Raw genomic sequence first — 20450 nt, 5'->3', positions numbered from 1 at the left:
AAACTTACCCGTATATAAAACTGCGAGAAGAAAACAGAAACTTAAACAAATTAATGGTTTTCTCTTTATTATTGTTTCTCTACGAATCCTGGACTCTAATCTTGAATATTATTTGAGACTAAGAATATCTATGCAAGTGAAAATCCTTAGAAGAATTGAGCTTGACGGCTAAATTTTATAATCACCAAGGATGTAAGTATTTACAGAACCATGGGTCTATTCAGAAGAAGATGAAAGGGTCATATTAACCAACGAATTTTCAGTGAAAATCGTGAAGTAGATTTTTTCAGCATCACAACAAAAGTGTAGGCCTACACTAATAGGTCTACCTCGGAGTCGTGTTCGCTCACGGTGTTATTTGGCTGCTTGAATGGAACTACAGGCCTAGAGAAGAAAATTGCAATAGCATTATTTAACACAGAGACCACGAAAATCGGAAGGTAAATAAAAACAGCAGTGACCGAATAAGAAATGAAGAGAAGAATATTTCTGAGGATCAACAACGGACAATTATGTCCAAAAATGGTGTATACATAGGCTAATAATGTTACTTCTACTGTATTTTATAATTATTTATTAACATATTATTCTTCTCTATGTTAATATTATATTATATAATTTCATTGTAGCTGTAATTTTAATTTAATTCCTATTTTATTTTACTTTCTATATTCCTCTTATATTAATAATATATCTGAACTGCGACCGAACACGAGCGCCGCTCATTCGGTCCTCAAATTTTGTTAATATTATTGTATCCTCTTTTTATATAGATTGTATTATTTTATTTTTATTTCTATTGTTATAATTATATTCTGTATTCTGTATATTTAAATAAATAAATAAATAAATAATTGTAGAAATAATTACAAGCTATGCACTCTTCTTGCTTCTGACTTCAAAATGTTGCACCAGTTTTGTCTACATAAATAATAAGTCTTCTAATTCTTCAACAAGAAAAAATAAATAAATCACGCTCAAAATTGTCAAGGAATCTTCCTAATGGACTTCTTCCCGTTAAAACGTCTTTGGTGACTGTTTTAGTCAATCCGTCCGGCTTGGGTTTCACAACATGTGCAATCCGTTTGATGTAATCTTTGCTATGTCTGACTCTTCAAATAATAACACATTTCAGCATTTCTTAGAAGTCTCTACTCTACATCAATGTTTCAAATATTTTACATAACATTTTCTTTTAAAGTTTTTTTTTTTTTTTTTGGTAAATGTTTATGTTTTGCAGCTATAATAATGTTAAAACGGTTGAATTAAAGTTTTTTTAATGTGTACCTTAGATTTTCTGGAAATGATTCTTAAAAAAAATTGTTATTTTTATTTGCATTTTAAACTAAAAAAAATATTATTTCCTCTTTCACGTTTTTGTTTCATATAGGCCTAAGTTAGAAAATTCAACCATATTTATTTTATATTTACTAATGATTACAAGGTGTATAGCATATAACATTCCTAGAGCCACAAACCTGCAATACATAGTAATATTTTTGTGATATAAATTGTTGTGATAAGTTTATGTTAAAGATTTAAATTTACTTAAATAGCTTATGCTCCTACAGCGTAACAATAAAGATGTAGCTATAGAAAGTAATGGAGTATATTATTATTGGTTAATTGATCTTCGGGGACAACCACACAATTATCTTTTGTTTAAGAGGATTCGGCAGCAAACAGGCAAATTCCATCGGCCTTTTACTGTTGTAGATCGAATGCAACTGTCGAGAAAGTAGTGTGTACAAGCGTGGGAAGGTTTTGTGCTACGTAATATGGAGAGATAACACAGGTTGAAGCGATATTAAGGTAAGTGCATTGGTATACAGCTGACTTCCATTCAGTGCAGTTCAGTTTAGTTCGTGGCAATGCAGTACACATTGGAACAGCAAAAATTCATTTATGATAGTCTACTATATTAGTCCACCGCTGTGGAGTAACGGTTAGTATGTGTGACCGTGGAACTAACGGGCCCGCATTGAAATTCTGGTTGGGGCAAGTTACTTGAATGAGGTTTTTTCCTGGATTTTCTCTTAAGCCATTAAGAACAAATGCTGGATCACTTTCGGTGTTGGATCCTGGCCTCATTTCGCTGGTATTACCATCTTCATCTCATTCAGACGCTAGATAATCATAGCAGTTGAAAAGGCGTCGTAAAATAAGACAAATAAAAAAGATACAGATATTACGAAGAAATCGTACAAGAAGTGTCGTGCTATTTTTTTTAAAGTACTTGTTCATTAGCGAATGTTGAGTGGTTCACGAGATATTAAATGTTTTATGTGGTGAATGTGAAAATTATAGATGATTCTGAAATGGTCGCCATTTTGGCAGTTTTAATTTTTTATATATTTCCAGTTAGGGTAAGTCAATAAATTACATGTGTAATATAATGTATAAGTTGCGAGTTTTTTTTTTGCCAAAGCTGAAACGCTGAATCACCGCTAAGCGGGCTGTTGCTTACCCATGTCAACCATTATAAACCGCGAATGTCACTTGAAAACGGACCAATATCAATATTGTAATAGGAATTCAATTTCGCAATCTTGCCTTTCTCGTTAACGCTGTAAGCTGCGTGCTTAGCCGGCTGAAATATATTTTATAACAATGTAGTTATGATTCTGATTGTCTGCCAAAATGATCACGAATACATATAGTGTAACAAGTATGTAAACGAGCGTTATGCGTGTAGGATCGCGAGAAAGCGAAACGACCACAATAAAGAAAATATTAGGTACCTATTGTTTACAAAGAACAACGGAAACTTTATGCTGTTGTATGAACTGCTTGACATGCACGAGAATGTTCGTGTTTTTTCGATAGTACCAAAATTGTGCTGTTATAATGAATCATTTAATTTCAATTCAATTTTGAGTTCACTGCAGTCGGCCGTTCGTTCGGTCTGTCAGTCAGTCATTAGTGCGGAAAATTAGTCCTAAAATCCTTTGGGTTTAAGCAGACACAACTGCTAATTAACTCAAGGGTTAGACTGGGGACAAATTTCTTCTTCGAATTTTATTTCAGTGAAGAGAGACGACATTTTAGTCTCACATACTCTTAGAAAATGCACATTATTTAGAGAAACCAGGAATTTCTTTGTCGTTCATATAGTAAATTTTCACTCCTAATAATCTAATTCAGCAAATACCGCCGGTACATAATAACATTTTGTTGCATGCTAACAATTTTTAGAACGAACTGTATCGTCACTATCTTGAACATATAGTGGAGCAACTCGAAGATGACAGTTCTAAGATACAGTGTGTTAAAAAAAACTATCCAATATTTTACGAGGTGATAGTATGCATCAAAACAGGAAAATAATCTCTAATAAACATGGGTCCTACGACACATACTTTCTGAGATCTGAACACTTGTTCATAGGAAGTACTCAATGTGACGTCCATTCATGGCAATGCATTTTTCTGCCCTACAATAGGCTACAACAGACTACCAGATAATCGTACCGTAGTTGACACCCCTGGCATGGAATACTGATACGTCGCAAGGAATACTGAAAACAAAAGTCTGGTTGAGGATATGAGCGGGTTCAGCAGAGATGGTGTTGTGAATTTTGGTAATCGGTATGTGTAGGTTGATGAAAATCCCCATGCAGTTGAAGAAACAAGGCATCAGCACCGATTCTCAATCAACTTATGGACAAGTGTTCTTGGTGATAGATTAATAGGGCCATACGTGCTATTACAGAGATTAACTGGGGATCGTTATCAGGACTTTCTTATTAACGTATTAAAACAAATTTCAAAAAGTGCGTGATCCCTTATGCCGAAGGGCAGAGGAATGCATTGCCATGACTGGACGTCACATTGAGCATCTCCTATGAACAAGTGTTCAGATCTCAGAAAGTATGTGTCGTAGGATCCATGTTTATTAGATATTATTTTCTTGTTTTGATGCATACTAGCACCTCGTAAAATATTGGATACTTTTTTTTAACACTCTGTATACGAAGATACGAGCCTTCGGTGTAAAAAAAAATACTTTTTCTGCACACACAAAAATTGTGAAATTAAATTTATTTTGAGTTTATTACTTTATTTTTCAGTGTAATAATTTTATTTAGAATAACAGTCTAGTGGATTTAATTTTATCCTCTCGTTTCCGGAAACTAAACCTTAAATGAGTTTTATGATAGGATTCTATCTTTATAATTTACTTTTATATTGAAAATCGAAAAAAATGAACACGTTACACATCAATCACGAACTTCTTAATGCCAAAATTTATTTCGGAATATGTACAGTAAGATAAGACTTCCTTGTGTGGACTAGTTCTGAGGATGACCCATAAATAGGTCGAAACATGTAAACAAGGTACGTTAGAATTTAACACAAGAAAGTCTTATCAAACATATTCCGAAGTGATACAGTGTTAAAAGTTGTGTAAACAAGATGTATATATCAAAATGTATATTCCTTTAATGGTAATACTCGTTTCTTTTAGAAATAATCAAATTCGTAAAGTCCATGAGATCATTTTCAACCATGCAACAACTATTTGGCTGCAACTAATACCTCTTCTGGAAAATATAGTCCAATTACTCTCGGTAAAAAAAAAAAAAACACTCAAGTTTGGATCTCACCATTTCATTAGTAGTTGTTGATACATATCTCTCCTGTTGGCACTTATCTCTCCTGATTGCTTATATAAATACATCTTCCAAGTTATTTAAACAAATCTCTCTTTATTGATGATATAAATATCTCCTAATTGTTGACACAAATATCTTCTAATTGCTGGATACAGATCTCTCCTATTTATTTATTTTATTTTATTGGGTTATTTTACGACGCTGTATCAACATCTAGGTTATTTAGCGTCTGAATGATATGAAGGTGATAATGCCGGTGAAATGAGTCCGGGGTCCAGCACCGAAAGTTACCCAGCATTTGCTCGTAATGGGTTGAGGGAAAACCCCGGAAAAAACCTCAACCAGGTAACTTGCCCCGACCGGGATTCGAACCCGGGCCACCTGGTTTTGCAGCCAGACGCGCTGACCGTTACTCCACAAGTGTGGACGATCTCTCCTATTTTTAATCACCTGCTTGACCTGAACGCGGATAACAAACATACGAGTATCTCATTTCGCTAAAGGTCGTAAGTTCATAAAGACAACTCCTTTTATTTCAGACTTGATTTTGGAAGGCGCTGGTCCAAAGGGTTGGTGGCACCCTGTGGCAGTGAGGTCAGAGTGTAACAGATTGTGGGCGGGCGCACACCTGTGGGGGCGTGGTTGAGACCCGTGTCGCTCTTATCAGCTGACGCAATTAGCTTGACCACTGTCACGACAATCATGCGAGCGTGCCGCTAATTATCTTCAAAATAACAACTTGACTTTACACACGGGTTTATTCAAGCGCGTTTCCGATCGGAAGTGGACAGACGAAGATGCTGGAACGTGCGCGTAAACGTAGTTTAGAGTATTAATTTCATGTTGTAGTTTGCCGATAAGCTATTAATATTTGACTATAATTGTTTGTTTACTATGCCGCCTTTGCTTATCTTAAAAGTAAATGATTTGCATTAACGTTTTCGATACATGTGTATCATCTTCAGATGTGAAGTGTTAAATTAACATTTATAATGAAAACCTTGCCTATTAGATGGAACTTAATATGATGATATTCGGGTCATACTAGTGTGATTGCATTTGACTTAACTTGAGTTGATCTATGATATACATATTATGTTAGGTTAAAATCACTTGCAGTTCATGTGGTATAATCTAAAATATATAAAACTATTTAAGAATTGTATACAACTATAAATGTAGTCATAGAAATATGAAAACTTTGTAGAAACACTTTAAAAAGTTTAAAAACACTTTGAACACTTGTTGGCTGTGTTTGCCGGTTTAGACTTCGTTGAATAGGGCAGTTTCTGTTGATCTTGATGTTTGACAACGGATTGAACCACAGTATCGCTTTGTCACTAGCATGTCTATATTTTATTAAAATGTATGTTGTTAAAACGTTTCATCCAATTGTGGTTGATAAATTGATGTAAATCATAGATATATATTACTGATACAAGATGGAAGTTGTCGGGTCCATAAGTTTAGTACAGCCTTGCGTGTCTGTAACAACATGCATAAATATTAATAAATTGAATTGAAAATTTAGCTGGTGTTATAGTCAAAAGTAGTTTAGAGTAGCCTACTTGTGGCAGAGTTCAGAGAACAGAGAGCATTACAGAAAATTACATTGTTATTATGCTAACGGAAATCCAAGGACGATGAGGTTTTCTGGAATTAATATTTTTCGACGCCGAAGGATTTCTTCTCATGTCGAGACTTTCTAGAACCTCATATATTTTCTTTAGACTACACACAAGACGGACAAATTATTAGTCTGTTCACTGTATTTTAATTCGGATGTCAACAAATACACGTGTACACTGGATCCCATTAATGCCGTCTCATGCCTTAGTTGTATACTGACATCGGAACTCATATTCCACCCCCGTCACTACTGTGGAGGTGCGGCTGACTCGACTGTCTTGTGTATTCCGGTTTTCAGTGGTGTTCATGCTAGGAAGTAGCGACACAATTAGATGTATGCCAACATTTCAGAGGTGCAGCGGCACGCCACTGCACATAGGAATGGCTATCTGTGTGTCCTGTATATAGCTCGCGCAAGGAACGATTACCGAAAAACAGTGGTGGCGTTACTGTCTGTTTTGACGTGTGTATGTAGGCACGGCGAGGGAGCGAGAGGTGCGGGCCGATGGAAGTACTGCCTCTTCCAAGAAGATGAATAGATGGAGACATCGCCTGTGAAAATGAAGAGCGTAGCAAGAGAAAAATTCGAAGCGAATTAAACGCGCAACATTATGTTTACGAATAAAATACTGATACTCTGCGAGGGGAATGCTCCATCACTCCATAATAAAATAAACGCACTTGGAACAAGACACATATTCACATGCAGTGGAACTATCACAATGCAAAACTGATTCTATCGATGTCGTTTCTCTTCCGACTGTACTGTTGAATATCATTAATTTATCTCGTGACCTTTCCTGCCGCCCGCCCTTCCTTATCGAATTGTTTCGTTCGCATTCCTATCGTCGGTAATCCCTGCTTGCGAGACCTATACATGTTTACTGGCATAACAGTGGAAAGATGGGAATGAAGTACTGACTATAAGCACAATTTCAAAATCTGCCGGTATTAATGGAATTGATTGTACCTACTTGTCATTGGTAAAACAACTTGATAACGTGGCCTCTAAAAGTATAGTTTCATAATATGATGATGTTTCCGTTTTAGTACATACCTAGGCCTATACCAGTAAATGGAAACAATGTTTTAAAATATGTTACTGGTAGGGTTACTTCAGAGTATAGCAGGTTGCACAACACAACGCGATCCTGCTTGGATGAGTCGGGTAGGTGCTGTGACCTCCGATACCTTTCGGTATATCACTGCAGCTTAACGGATTGTTCAGTCTAACTCAAAACTATAATCCACGATCAGTAAGTCCACACCTGTGGAGTAACGGTTAGCGCGTCTGGCCGCGAAACCAGGTGGCCTGGTTGAGGTTTTTTCCGGGGTTTTCCCTCAACTCAATACGAGAAAATGCTGGGTAACTTTCGGTGCTGGACCCCGGACTCATTTCACCGGCATTATCACCTTCATTTCATTCAGACGCTAAATAACCTAGATGTTGATACAGCGTCGTAAAATAACCCAATAAAAAACGATCAGTAATAAATGACACCATTCTTTCATCGTATTCAAACATTTCTAAACCATGAAACTAGTAGGCCTACTATCCCTAACACCAATGTCCTTTCAGTTTGAATAATTGAGTACGTCAGGGACAGTGTCGTGTGCAGTCGAAAGTTGATTTTTGTGATTGTAAGTGATATTGAATAGGATGGCAGAAGCAAGGTATTCCTTCGGTAAAAAAAAATGCAAACGAGGAGAACCTTTCAAAAATGGAGAGTGAAGCTGACACAGATTAGAAGGCATCACTCTGTCTGGCAGCGGCTGATAATGTAACTAATGTTAACTTCATTAATTTCGACTTATTACTTTTTTCTCCAGAGGAAGGCCCTCAGACAAGCACCGCAGCCTTAGGCTTATTGGGCGACCTCCTTATGTTGAATTCCATTTAGGATCGTTTTTCAAGCGCATGATTCACTGCGTGGTGCCATTGCATCGATTCAGCTGCAGCATCCAGTTCTGACTGGAGACCGTTTCTTCACCTGCCTGTGATGTTATTCCGCAGCCTCCTCAGATCGATGACATCTGTTCGCAATTCATGTGCCTGAATCTGCTGCATCCTCAACCAGAAGTCCATGCCGCCGTCGATTCCACGATTCACCAAGGCGCCATCTATCCGAGAGAGCTACATTCCCCCAATCTAACCTCAATCCGCTTATTGAAGCTTCTGCTGCTCCTTTAGATATGTGCAGCTCCCGCAGACAGATGCCATCTGTAGGCGAATCCTGAAACCAGGTCCGTCATGTCCTTCTGGTCAACTTGTAACTACTATATTAAGATGATTAATGAAATGATACTAATGAAGGCGAAATGAGTCCGAGGTCCAACGACGAAAATTACACAGCAATTCTGCTTCCAGTGGTTGAGGGAAAACTTCGAAACGAAAACTCAACCAAGATTTGAACTAGGGCCGCTCGTTTCACGGTCTGGCAGGGTACCGTTATTCCATGGCGATAGACAACTTATTACTTACCGTATAATAATCTTAATTTTACGGTGATTTAGTTTCATTTCTCTTGTGGACCATTTTAATGATGCAGTATTCGCACCTTGCCACATGACATTTGAAAGTAATACAGGTATCTTGCGTTATTACTTCAATCACATGCCGATGAATACAATTTGTTTTGTTAACATCAGGATTAAAAGTACAGCGAACAGACTTTACTGTCATATGCAGGACTCTTGAGCCTTACGAGATGAGGTACAAGGTACGAAAGAAATGAGCAATATGTTTCCGCGCGGGCACTGTTTACATCACCCCTTCATTTCTTCTTCCACAAATATTCTACCTGTTTACGCGTACTTACAGTAAGCAAAGGTTGAACCCGGTAGTACCGTAGCGTTCTAATTAGGGGCGTGTAAAGTGGTGAAGAATGGCGAATAAATTATAGGTTTCGTTTTAATTCCCAAGAAGCATGGGAACAAGAGTATTATGTTATCTATTATCGGCCTTACTAATAAAAACCCTATATACAGACGTTTAACTGTCTTATACTTATACAGTGAGTAGCTCGTTTATATGTCGTGTGTAAATTCCCGACTAATAATCACTAAATACGTCCTCTATAACAGTACAACTGTTACACAGCTACGTCATAGTTTCGTCATTACTTCGTTACGAAAGGTAATAGAATATCTGAGGTTCTGTATTGCATCCGGTAGAGTGCTCTAGTGTGGCGTGTTAAGTATCGATAGTACAACTGGCTCTAATCGGTTACCACACTATATTTTGGTCAAAGAGTACAAGCTACAGCAATATTATTGTAATTATTCTGTGCTCTTTGGTTTGTTCTTCTGTGTTTACAAGGCAACTATCATCATAAAATGACGAACAGCTGTTAGAGGGGCGGCCATTTTTCTCTATATACAACGCTTAAACAAGGGGTTTCGTGTATATAACTACTGCAAAGCAATTCTCATTGTATAGTTACAGACTGTTATATATCTATCGCTTATGCATGGTTTATTAGTAAAGTTTTATGTCTCAACTCTGCATAAGTCTCGTAAAAAAACTATACACGGTTTATTAGTAGGACTGTATGAATAAAGGTAAAACTCAATGCCTCAACTGCTAACAAGTAAGTTGAAATTTACTTAAAACGTTAGAATATCAGACGACACATCGATCTGTAATACAAGAAGAATTCTGACAAATAAACTTTTTCATAAGAGTTTAAATTATAATTATTAAAAATGCTTTATGTTAATAAAATAGTTATTGGATGTGAGGAAATATATTATTTTAATTTAGGCCTATTTTGTTGTGCAGGGTGAAAGGATCTACGAGAAACATTTGTTAATGGAAAAGCGAACCCACAATCACTGCTAATTGAAAATGCAATGCGATCAAGTTATCGAATTTCAAAACATATAGCCAAGTCATAGAGAACAACGTACTTTTTAAAATGGCAGGAACAAGCGGCAAGGAATTATATGAATTATTACCTAATGACAAGTTTAATAACTTACATAATTTCGCAGCTATAATGCTGGCAATCTCTGGATTCACATACATCTGAGAACATTTTTTTCTAAAATGAACCTGATTAAAAATACTACGCGTATACGTCTAACAGATTATCATCTTGATCTATGCAGTAATAGTATTCATGTCCTGACCAAACAGTGCCGTTCTCTAGCTATTCAATAATGTGGAAGACTTTAGAGCTCCATGGGCTAAAGTGGAACGAGTGGTAACGTAACTGGAGATTTATCCCTCAGTGAACAGAGATAAATTACAATTAAGACTGTCTCTGAGATTACTAGAGTGGACTGGGAGGAATATTATGGCATGTGGAAAAACTAGAGAGTGAATGCAGGATGGCATTGTGGCTGACGTTATTGACAATAAGAAAATGAAGAAAAATATTACCAAAATATGAAATAAATATTTCAATAGTTAAAATATCTTTGTATCTAAACTATTTGAAGCAATTTATATCACGAGAGGGGTTCGGCCGGCGCAGTGGGTCGTGTCCCGGCATGGCTCAGTTGGTAAAGAGCGCTCAGCGCGCAAAGCTGAGAGGTCCTGGGTTCGATTCCCGGTGCCGGTATGAATTTTTCTCGTATTTATCAGTAATATTTGAAGCAAATTTACATCCTATGGTGTTATGATATAAGCTGATATGTACTGTACATTTTCCTATTTTACAGGAGAGCAGTTTTAAAGTTTATTCTTTCATGAAGAATCAGGGATACATAAGAAGAAATATTTTTATTATTATTAATATTAGCTACTAATGGTAGTAGACATATGTTTTCCCATAACGTTAAAATCAATATTTGTAACATATTTAGACAATAAAATATTTTTGGCAGATTTAAGTCGATTATTTTTGTTTAGGCAGCCCAAATCCGTCCAGACATGTGGGATGTATTTAATAGTTTCTCAGGCAGAATCAAGGGTTTGTATTAGCGTCCATGTGAATGTTTTCGCATGATAATGTTATGTTAAACACGTGAAATTAATCAGTTAATTATTATTTATTTTCTTTCGGCTTTCCAACGTTTCTTGTAGTCGCGTTTATCATTGGATAGTGTTTTATTGATTCATTTGCTCTTCTTGTAGTCCCGATATTATTTCTTAATGCGTCCCTGAGATTATTTTTTTATTCGGAATAATTAACGGGTATAATAAAAAAATACCCTTAAGGGGGACAGATAGCATAGAGCAGGGATTCTCAACCTTTTGAAGATTGTGAGCACTGTCTACCATGCGAACACCATGAAATCGAATAGTTTTAAGAGGATTATAAGAATACATAGATACAAGTAAAATATATAAGTAAATACATATATTTTATAACAGTCACAAGAGTTATGATATCCTTGAGCTTGAATGTTACTCAGAATTTCAGTCATGCCCAGGAGAAGTCGCTTATAGCTACACGTAAATAGTTCTGCAGACGTATATTATTTAATCGTGATTGTGCTTTGTTCTTGAAGTATTTCATAAGTGAGAGAGTTCTTTTTTCGCATTGGTAGGTTGTTCCGGACATAGCCAGCCATTTGAGAGAAACACTAAGTAGTATTTGGAGTCTTTCTGTATTTCTGTTCCCCCAAAAGATATGAATTTCTCCTTTTAAAAAAAAATATTACCACGGAGATCTATCAACTGAAGTTCTGTACGAGCAGCCATATTATTTTCTTGAATGATCTTAATTTTTCTGATTAAGTCTACATTGAATTGAAAGGGATTATACACCATGTGAAATACGAGAAGGCCTATCAGGTCTCTAACATATTGTAATGGATGGATAGGAACACTGTTTGTTCCGGTTTGTACAACGGTTTGAATTGAAAAAAAAAATACCACTTTTTTACTCTCATGACGAGAGCACCAAATATCATTAAAGGGGCCTAAGGTTCCCTGTTCTGTTAAACCGATAGGCCTACCTAGTCATCAGAAAATTACCTCATAATCAAACCTTATTTATATGTAGTTCTGAGTTGTGCGCAATTTAAATCATTCCCCTTCAGTTACGCACACCATACTTGATTATGATGGTCATGAAAAGGTTCCATATTAGTTATAGGCCTACATAGAGAAAAAATATTCACAGAACCACACATTTGTTAATAATTTTAGCTCGAAGATATCCACACGATGCAGGGCCTGAAGAAGAATGTGTCCTGTATCATATTCATATTAATCTATTTCTTGTGCAACATGTCAAACTGTGTGCAGTACTGTACTGAAGTATTTAGAGCCCACAGCCAGGGATGTTCCTGTGATGTTGCATGAAGACGTCTAATCGGCGGTACTTGTGCACAATTTGTCATCGTGTCCCGGACCGAAAGAATGTGGCATGATCGATAAGCAGGGTCGTCCATGTTGGTAGAATCAGTGACAGGTGACACGCGACAGATATCGAGCAATCTGCCCACATTACTAATTCACAAGCCCGCCGCTATAGCGCTTCGATACCAGCCAAGCTGATCGAGACAGAGAGCCATAAGTCCCTCAGTGTTGTTATACTATTTACTACAGTGATATCCCCTTATATTACACACTTGTATACGCCTATAATAAGCATTCAAAACATCACAGTGATCGTGCAGGCCTTGTTGGTTTTTGCACCGTATCTTAAAGAAAAGAAAAGAAAAGAAAAGAAAAGAAAAGAAAAACAAGGTTCTGCGGCTACGCAGCTCCATCATGAGAAAGGAAGAAATAAGTTATATCTGTTCGGTTCTGGGGATTAGATCTATGGAGCAGATTCTCCCTTTTTTGTCTTCCCTGATGATCGAGCCAACATGCAACTCCCAAATGTGTTCACATCTATGGCACGATACAGAAGAAGCCAGAAAAATTCGCACCATGCTGGACATTGTCAAAATGCTAAATCTTGCATACTAATACATCATAAATTTGTTTGTTTGCTCCCAGAAAAGAATCTCATCCGATGAAATGAGACAATGATGAGACATAAACGAAACCAAATAACGCTATAGACAGGTTAGACCTTACACACTAAATCCAACTTTCCAAGGAACTCTCAAAACAGTTCTTGTAGTGACGGAAGTATATGTGTTATGCTGTAGGATACATTAACTGTGCAGAAAAAATATATTTAAGCCTACTTATGTACGTATATAGATATTTACTTTATGTATGTATGTATGTATGTATGTATGTATGTATGTATGTATGTATGTATGTATGTATGTATGTATGTATGTATGTATGTATGCATGTATGTATGTATGTATGTATGTATGTATTAATATCAATAAAGTTAAAAGCTTAAATTTAATACACGTATTTTTAAGCTTTTAACTTTATTGATATTAATGGTATGCAATTACAGAAGTTAGGCCCTATTATATTATGAATGTAAAAAATGGTATCTGATGATGCCGCAAGTAAAAGCGACGAAAACATTAATACGACCAATTAAATATGTAGTATAAAGGTTTTATGCCTTATGTATAACATGTTAAGTCATTGACGGAACAAGTCCACATCTGTGGAGTAACGGTCAGCGCGTCTGGCCGCGAAACCAGGTGGCCCGGGTTCGAATCCCGGTCGGGGCAAGTTACCTGGTTGAGGTTTTTTCCGGGGTTTTTCCTCAACCCGATACGAGCAAATGCTGTGTAACTTTCGGTGCTGGACCCCGGACTCATTTCACTGGCATTATCACCTTCATTTCATTCAGATGCTAAATAACCTAGGTGTTGATACAGCGTCGTAAAATAACCCAATAAAAAAATTGACGGAACAACATTAAATCCACTTATTAAAATACTGAACATAAACAAAATCCGTCCAACAACAGGAGAAATCTCTGTACACTAACAGAGAGTATACTCGAAACCATGTGTTCGCTACCAATTATGCTGAAAATTTGTATTTCCGAGAAAACAACATAATTTTTATTCTGTAGCATAACTTTGTATGATGAGAAAGTAAAAGTGTAACCTCATCCTCAATACACTTCTGTCCCATTTCACCCTGCTTTTGTAGGAGTTTAACTAAAAATTGACATATTGATAATCTATTAGGTTGCACTACACAACTACTAAAATAGAATTTCTTGCATATTTGTAAATGTTATCTTGAAAACGGGCCTAAGCATTTTGATGAAAGGGGAGGAATCTTTCTTTGCTGCGATAAACAGATTTAGCTAAATCTCGACTTCGAGAAAACTCACTTAGAATGTTGAAATAAATGAGAAATCCTTGTATATTTGTAAGTGTTATTTTGGAAGCGAGCCTAAGCACTTTGATGAAATGAGATGAATCTATCTTTTTCTGGTGCTAGAAACCAATTTAACTAGATATAGACTTTGAGTAAATTCATTTAGAGGGTTGAAAAAAAAGAGAAATCCTTGCATATTTGTAAATATGATTTTTAAAGCGCCCTAAGAATTTAGTTTTCTATCGTTTTCTGGTGCGCGAAAGCGATTAAGCTAGATGTCGACTTTGGGGAAACTCATTTTGAGGGTTGAAATGAACGAAAAACTTGTATATTTGTAAATGTTATCTTGAAAACGGGTCTAAGAATTTTGATGAAATGGGGTAAATCGGTCGGTTTCTGGTGTCATAAAATGATTTATGGTAGGTTTCGAAATCGGAAAAACTCAGTTAGGGGATTAAGTAACTAGACTGATTCTACAAAATAATAATTTACTAATAAAATAAATCTCAGGGACACATTTACAACTCTAACAAAAAAGGATTTACGAAGCAGTAATAGCTTAATGTCAACCCCATTACAAACAGAATCGACCCAGTAGGTAGCGGGAGGTTAAGTTTCCACCTTTACAATCGGGATTATTTGTACTGTAGTAGGGATGTCAGTCCTGCGTGACTGCGATCCTTACCCCAAGGAAATGGCCCTAGTATTTATTTTTGTTAGAGGCTGAATAAACCCCAGGGACATAATGCGGCCGGAAGGATTAGGCCTAGATCAATGGAGAAAATCCATAACCCCTTTCCTGAATCGAACGTGCGACCTTCCGGCTTCGCAGCGTTACGTCTTAACTGTGACGCTACCGCGCGATTTCTAAGAAGCAGTAATGCATGATTGAATTTATGTTTAATCCCTCACCCGTGATCCCCGAGTCGCGATTTTGAATTGCCTCTTCCATTAGACAATGAAAAAATAAAGCAGTTGCAATTACCCCGACAACATGGAGGACTTAGATACTGCCGCGGAATAGTTACAGAGCGTAAGATTCTCTTAATCTTGATGATTTTGATTTAGTGTAATTTTTTAAATAACACAAGAAGATAAAAAAATGTTTCATGCCATTATGCTTCCTTTATCGAACAATATAACACACACACACACACACACACACACACACACACACACACACACACACACACACACACACACACACACACACACACACACACACACACACATATATATATATATATATATATATTGCATCCCTACTGTATCATTATTATGTTTTATACAGAGTGAACCATAAGTAATGTATAGGGACCGGATTTTTATGTAATTACATATTATATTACTTTCAACCTAACCATATATAAATAACAAATCTTTGCGAATCTTGTAATTGCCATTAATATATTAAAATTTGATACTACATATTTGTTACATATTTATCCCACATTACATATTATAGCTTGGTATTACATAAATCTACATATTTAGGCGTTTTATTCATTTCTACTTCTCTAAAAGGAAAAAAAAAAAAACTTCTGTTGGGGCAGTTTAAAATTTTGAAATACACAAATTTAAAACATCTTTTTACCTACCCAAGAAGGGATTTAGTTCGGGACGAAACATAACGTCCATAGTTCCAGCAACTAATAGAGGCACTCACCTTATACCGCCCACTGTAAATATGAGTGAACAAAAGGAAACCTTTCTCATACAACTACCTTGTATTGTAAAAATCACTCAGAAAGCAGCGTTGCCTTCATGCGGTGGAGTGAGACGAGGACGACATGATTTGTCTCGAACTATAATTGTTCTGCACACGTATTAACACACCGTTCCCATGCAATTTACAACCTTACCCACCCTCTTCCTAATCCTTCCAGGGAAAACCCGTGTCATGTATGGGATGAGCCGCAATAAAGTAGCCGAATTTTGAAAAGAAGCTGGAGTAAAAGAACAAACTGGAAAGTTGTTGAAAGATTAAAATAAATAGGTTTTTAGGTTATTGCTTGACCTCTTTACTTTAAATTTAGTAGACCTATACGGAAATGGGATTTTCCGAGGAATTAGGAAGTATGGTCCTCGGCTGGAATAATCCTACCCTTCTGAATGAGACAGGAATGTCACTTTTCAAACAACAGCTTGTAAATGCCTGTAGTTTGAGGTTTTAGTAGGTACTTTGTTCCTTACAGGAAGCAGCTAAAATGTATGTATATATTATTATAATGTACCGAAGTACGTATGATATTTCCATGCAGATTTTCTGCGTCATCATACGATGAAAGAATAATGGAACGGAGAAAAATTCTCTCCGGCGCCGGGATTTGAACCCGGGTTTTCAGCTCTACGTGCTGACGCTTTATCCACTAAGCCACACCGGATTCTACCCCGGCGTCGGAAAAATCGTCTCAGTTTTAAGTTCCAACCCTTGGGTTCCCTCTGGTGGCCGCCCTCTGCACTACGTCATAGATATCTGTGAACCTAGGACCGAAGTCCACACATGTGCTGAGGTGCACTCGTAATGAGTGACTAGTTGGCCGGGATCCGACGAATAAGCGCCGTCTTAAATCACGAAGTGGTTTACGCATATCATATATATTATTATAATGTACCGAAGTACGTATGATATTTCCATGCAGATATTCTGCGTCATCATACGATGAAAGAGTAATGGAACTAAGCCGGTAGAATCCGGTGTGGCTTAGTGGATAAAGCGTCAGCACGTAGAGCTGAAAACCCGGGTTCAAATCCCGGCGCCGGAGAGAATTTTTCTCCGTTCCATTACTCTTTCATCGTATGATGACGCAGAATATCTGCATGGAAATATCATATGTACTTCGGTACATTATAATAATATATATGATATGCGTAAATCACTTCGTGATTTAAGACGGCGCTTATTCCGTCGGATCCCGGCCAACTAGTCACTCATTACGAGTGCACCTCAGCACATGTGTGGACTTCGGTCCTAGGTTCATAGATATCTATGACGTAGTGCAGAGGGCGGCCACCAGAGGGAACCCAAGAGTTGGAACTTAAAACTGAGACGATTCTTCCGACGCCGGGGTAGAATCCGTTTTGGCTTAGTGGATAAAGCGTCAGCACGTAGAGCTGAAAACCCGGGTTCAAATCTCGGCGCCGGAGAGAATTTTTCTCCGTTCCATTACTCTTTCATCGTATGACGACGCAGTCTCACATCTCTTATTTTCTCCTAATCCAGTAAAGCGTTGTGTCAATCATTTTACTCAGTTCTCTAGTTTCAGTACTTCCAGTATAAAGTGCGAGTTTATCTACTGCTTTTAACTAACTAACCCTATTGACAAAAATAAAATCATGGATTGCGATGAAAGCTTCTTTCACTAGAGATAGAAAAATAGTAATGTGTCAAGTGTGCTGTAAAAAATTGGGTGCTCTATGAAATCACAACTGAAGAGTCTTACCTATCCTATACCTGCCAGATATTGATATTAAATATTTTCATGATTTTACATATTTTGGTACATATTCAGCTTATTTTTCTTACATAAATATGTACATATTTCATACCTTGATATTACATAAAAATCCGGTCCCTAGTAATGTAATTAATTTCAAAGGGTTACTCGTTGAGATATTTAAAACAAAAAGTTTAATACAGTTTTGCTCGTTTTTACTTCCTTTTCGAGAAAAAAAAAATGTATATGAAATATTTCATAGCGTGTTTTGAGAAAGCTACTGAATTAATTCCCAATATGCTCAGTCAATTTAGAAGAGCAGTGTATTATGATATTAAATTATTGAAATAATATTAGTTTTGTCCTTTAAATGTGCAGAAATTTGATCCGAACAAATACAACTTTTCGTTCTGAAAAAGGAATCTTAAAATGTTAAGCCTATATGTCCAGTCTGAATGGTGTCCGCGTGCTATAGCTGGTGACCGCAGCCCCATTAGCTATGCGGGGCGAGCGAAAGGTAAAAAGTGAAAAGGCATTGCGCCATAGAGCGGCTGCCTTAAACACGTGTTACGGCACCGGGCTCCCACAGGCATCAGCCTTGCACGCCTCGTAGCTGCAATAGTGACATATGTGCGGATCGGAGCATTTGCATGTTTAAATAACTGAAGCCTGCCAGACTTCTTTCAGTTCCTATCGTGAGTAATTTTTGCTCTTTACTTGCTCTGTTACGTAGTTATGAGGATTATTCACCGAAACTACAGACTTCCACAAGGAAAGTGAAGTAAAATATTAATTAAGAACACACGGAATTGTATAATATATTAAGACTTTTCGTCATTTTGATATTGTTTTTATTCGGCTATGTTATTGTTACATAACGATTTTACGAAATAATTATTAGTTTCACTTTCTGAGCGTTCTATAAAAATCCTCCTTGGTAATTCATTGACAGAGTACTGACTTACGATGACTGCGAACCGGGATTCAAATCCCGACAATGGCAGAGTCATTTTTGATAGATAAAGCCAAGGTTCTTCAGAGGTTTTTCTCGGGATTCTTCCGTGTTCCTCCATAATATTTCTAGTTGCTTAAGCATTTTATATCTCACATTGTGGATTTAGATGATGAGGCTGGACTTGTTGCGGGTTAGTTCAGAGTTACTGAATTTTATAAAGTAATGGATTTGGATGATCACTTACTGAGCGATTAAATTGTGGATGTTTATGAATAACTACTTCTATAGATTCTATGTTCATAACTTCAGGAAGGAACTGTTTTGAAATTTCTCCTGCGAAACTGGAAAGAACTGTTCTTTGTACACTCTGAAGGCAACTTATTAGGTCGAATTTTTTGTTGAAAGATCAGGTAGGATAGATATATAGAATTGAAGCTCTTATTATATAGAATGTTTTCTTAATTCATGAACTTACGAAGAGCGACTTGTGTATCTGATACAAACATTGGAACATGAAATACCCTTTGGATGTTGCTATTTTAACGTTAAGTTTAAAAGTGATAATGCACAGACGAACACAAGTAAGTATACATTATTTCTTTATTGTTTGTTATGGTGCCTATAATTCCACTGAAAAACTTTGGTTTAAATGTTTTTTCGGACATCTTTTCGTGAATATTATATTGCACTCTTTGTAACGTTCGTTTTTATTTTCCAGTTAAGGAACCAAATTTGAATCAGTTTGAGGTAATTTTGAAATTTGTTGCAACCTATGCATTACCAATATAATATTCTGTTGCAAATATGGCAGTCATTCTCATATCTCGTGGAGTCTGCTGGAGACTATAGGCCGTTCGTTATCTCGTGAAACTTACTTGCACGTAAGGGGAAAAATAAAATGAACTAAGAAGCTTCCTCACTCACTATGCTTCCACTTGCAGCTATCTAGCTCACTTACCTCCCACCATAAGGTTCTTACTCTGAGCTACGGTGCACGCATCCATTTGGTTCCACTAGACAACGAATGATCTATACCAATAAACTTATAGCTATAGAAAAAAAACCTGTCATTCGGACTTAATAATTCATAAATATTGAAATGGTAAGGCAAAATAAGCCCATTAAAGATTATAGTGCTAACCTTCGGGCCTCTCCGTAAAAAAAACGAGGAAAAAGCGTTATAATAAGATTTTATTATTTACTTTTAAAATCTATCCAACTTGTTAAATTTCAATAGGCCTATATTGTAACGCAAAGTTAAGATTTTGTATAATAATAATAATAATAATAATAATAATAATAATAATAATAATAAACCTAACACTTAGACAAGGATGTGGGCTTCCTTCGATCTTATTTGACATATACCCATAATAATAAAATCATAGAAGTGTGGAATACACAAAATCTCAAAAATATAAATCTTTGAAGCAACTAATATGTAAATACAATACTATTCATATCCTCATTGCAGCTACAGAAGATTCTCTACAAGGACATATAACAAAATTAAGTAGAATTCTGCAAGTGTATAACATGAAAATATCCATTAATGAAACTAAAGTTATGGCGATGGAAGGTCAACATAGTAGGAGAGCCAAAATAGTGATAAATAACAAGTAGTAGTAGAATAGGTAAATTCCTTTACATACTTGGGAAATGAAA

At 36.5% G+C, this 20450-nt stretch overlaps 1 non-coding gene across 1 annotated transcript; it reads left to right on the top strand.

The window, feature by feature from the left end:
- The first annotated feature begins 10732 nt into the window (after positions 1 to 10732).
- On the top strand, positions 10733 to 10809 carry TRNAC-GCA (transfer RNA cysteine (anticodon GCA)). Its single transcript has one exon. It is a non-coding gene; the product is annotated as a tRNA-Cys (tRNA).
- The last annotated feature ends 9641 nt before the right edge of the window (positions 10810 to 20450 follow it).

The sequence above is a fragment of the Periplaneta americana genome, chromosome 9 (genome assembly GCF_040183065.1).
Source record: "Periplaneta americana isolate PAMFEO1 chromosome 9, P.americana_PAMFEO1_priV1, whole genome shotgun sequence".
NCBI lineage: Eukaryota > Metazoa > Arthropoda > Insecta > Blattodea > Blattidae > Periplaneta > Periplaneta americana.
Note: the sequence above shows the minus strand (reverse complement) of the source record. Positions and strands in the feature narration are given on the sequence as shown.